We start from the raw sequence: 3,385 nt of genomic DNA on the forward strand, positions 1-3,385 counted from the left end.
CACAAGGAAATTGGGGTTCTGAAAAGATAAATGATCTTTCAAAAGTCATGCAAGGAGGAAGCAGCAGAGAAGGCTAATGCTACTGTATCGAAGCAGACTCTGAAAGCTTTGGTTTTCTGGGAGGGAATTATTAGATGGGATAGGAGAAATAGGCACAGGGCACAGTCAGGCTAAAGACATGGCAATGGCAAAGCACTTAGCAGTGTTGGCACATAGTAGTTTCTTTAAAATGTTTGTTTCCTTCCTTCCTTTGATAGGGTTTCAAAAGATGGGAAGGAATTTCACATGTGAAGAGAGAGAGAAAAGGAGACATTTCTGATAAGAGGCGAAATTGCCTGAATAAAGACTTGGAAGTGGAAGAATATAGTAAATAAATATAGTAATATAAACATATAAAATATTTATATCTTTTATATATGTATATATAAAATAAATACAGTAAATAAAAAATATAGTAAACAAGAAAAACCACTAGTTCTAAGTTATCTAGCTTTCTTTTTTGATGAATTTAGCTAAGCTGGTTTGAAATTAGCTCTTCCTGGAAGAAATCCTCCAAAGCCTTTCCAAGTCTGGTAGAGCATATGCTGTGAGGTTATTGAGAAGTTACCTGGGCTATTGTGTCATTTTTTTCCTGGGATACTCATTGAGCTGTGAATCTGTAGTCATTCTATCCCTCGCTCCCAATACAAACACTGCCCTCAGCTGGGCATGTGTGGGAATAGAAGAAATCGAAATTCTCTGAACCCTTTGAAATAATCTGCAAGGTTCTTTTCTGGGCAAATAATAATAGGAAGGAAATAATAATAAGAAGGAAAACTAGTCAAGGTTAAAACTGAGACCTTCCTTTCCCTAGATCCCCACCTAGATTGTTCCTCTAGGAAATTTACTGGAAAACTACACTTGCTCCAATTTCTAGAATTCCCCAATTCCAGACAGGTTCCCTAGAGAGTGATTCAGAAATACTTTAAATGATGAAGGCTTTGCACACTGTTCCTCAAGAATGAAACCACTGATATACTGTAACCTGTTTAACATGTATAGGACTGCTTGCCATCTGGGAGAAGGGGGTGGAGGGAGGGAGGGGAAAAATTGGAAGAGAAGTGAGTGCAAGGGATAATGTTGTAAAAAATTACCCTGGCGTGGGTTCTGTCAATAAAAACCTATTTAAAACAAATAAATAAATATATTAAAGTATAAATTAAATACAAAAAAAAAGAAGAATGAATACCACTGTTAGGGTATTCAATACCTAAATCTGAAGCTCAGATTTAGGAAAGTAGGACTATAGAGCTGATGAGGATTCTGGCTAGTCAGTACCATCAAATATAACTGAATAGATAACTCAGCAGGTCACAGAAGACATCTGACTATTAACTAGACTAATAGAATATCCCTGGGGAAACAGTTACACAAGGAGCAAATAGTAATGTCAATTGTTACCATTACAATGTGCTCCTTACATGTAATTGTGTATTTGTTGATCCATGTATTAACTGCTGAATGTTTTAGTTTTATTATTTTTCTCTTTGATACATTCATTTTTGTATTAGCATCATACAAGTATTGTATAGTTTGTTAATCATATTTAATTTGTAGTTAGCTATGGGCACATAATCTGCTATTTTGCACAGCCTACCATTTGTTATGATGACATGAATGTATCAGTTATTTCAGCAAGATTTGATTTACTGCCTAGTGGAGGGAGGGGAACCAAATCAGAAGAGACCTTGAGAACGGCATTTCTTTCCACACTGGGAAGGGAGAAAGTTTTCTTGGTATCAGACCTTGAAGACAGAGTTTTTCCTCCTGACAATGGGTATTTAAATCTTCTAGAGAGGGAAGAGTTTTAACAACTATATCTGATTATGAGTAGTACCACTAAGAGTATTCATGGTTTAAGAATGTTTTTGTGTGTGTGTCCAGTATGCTCTTGAAAACTTCAAGGGGGAAGCAAATATCAAAACTGGGAAGGAGGGAATATAAAGATGGAATTGAGTCCCATATAAAAGCATGAAGGCAGCTCAAATTATTAAGTGCTGAGTTAGGCAAGAGAGTTCAAATGAAGGTAGACTGGAACTGAGATAAAGAAGGAAGTTATCAAGAAAAGTCTATCTATGGGAACTATAATAGTCATCTTTTGTTCCATTATCCAAACATTTCTAGTAAATTGAATTTTGCCTCAATTGCAAAGAGGCTGAGATTTAACTAGAGATAAATAAATTTAGGCAGAAAACCTAATATTTGCATAAACATTAGGAATTTTCCTAAGTGAGTGCTCAGTTATAATCGAGTTATAACTTTCCCACTAACTTCCTAAAGCTCAAGAGGAGGGAACCACATAGATATTAGGACATTATATTGCTCTGATACTTAAAATGAACTTATTATTTATTTTTAAGCAAATATAGCACTATTAGTATTATTACTCTCTGTGTGATGAAGTCCCTTGAACTCTTTCCCTATCTTCCCAATAAGTGCTTTGGAATAGATCATTTCTAAACTTCTTTCTAGCTCTAAATCTATGATCCAAATATTTATATTCAGATATGAGGACGTGTGTATGGGTGTTGATACATATATCACTCTACATTTAGTCTTTGTACTCTTTCCTAGAGATACAGTGTAGCCTAGTGGCTAGGGAGCTGTCCTTAGAGTAGGAAAAGCTAGGTTCCAGTCTCAAATCTAACACAATTCAGCCACCGTGTGGTCACTTATTGGATAAAAGACTTAACCTTTCAGCTCCAACAACCCTGGAGATCCTTTATGGCAGAAGGAGTCTTTCACCGAACGTTCCTTAAACGGATGATATCATAGGTATCCTCCTCTTCCTCCTTTTCAGCATTATATCCATATTCCACTTGCGCACCTGGCTGTCATGCTGTTTGGCAGAGCTGATCCCTGCTGGGGGCCGAGGGAGCCATAATAGAGCCGCAGTGGCCTTTAAGGTTGACAAAGTGCTTTCCTCGGGACTGTGGGACTCGGAGAGCTGAGTGGGTGCAGGGGAAAGCACCTGGGAGTGCTGTATGGGTCTCCGTTTCCCCAACTGTAAATACGGGCGCCGGCCTGGGAGATTTGAATCAGCTGAGGTGAACTGCGAGAGCCTTTCCACTTGTTTGTTCGCGGCCACTCTCACGGTCGCAGTTCCTCCGTTACTCTCTCGGAGTCGGGATTCGAACTTAGCTTTGGCGAGTCGAACTCTGGGGCTCCAGCTTTCTCTCTCTCTCTTTTTTTTTCCCTGCCTGGGGGCGGGGCAGGAGAGGGAGCTGGCGCAGGGGCGGGGTGGAGAGCGGTCGGGCTGCGCAGGGAGCTGTCCAGGGCTTGGCCGGTTGGGGCTCTCTCCCGGGATGTCTGGTCCAGGAAAGGGAGCTCCGCCCCAGGGCGCACG

This window comes from Antechinus flavipes, chromosome 6 (assembly GCF_016432865.1).
Source record: "Antechinus flavipes isolate AdamAnt ecotype Samford, QLD, Australia chromosome 6, AdamAnt_v2, whole genome shotgun sequence".
Taxonomy (NCBI): Eukaryota; Metazoa; Chordata; class Mammalia; order Dasyuromorphia; family Dasyuridae; genus Antechinus; species Antechinus flavipes.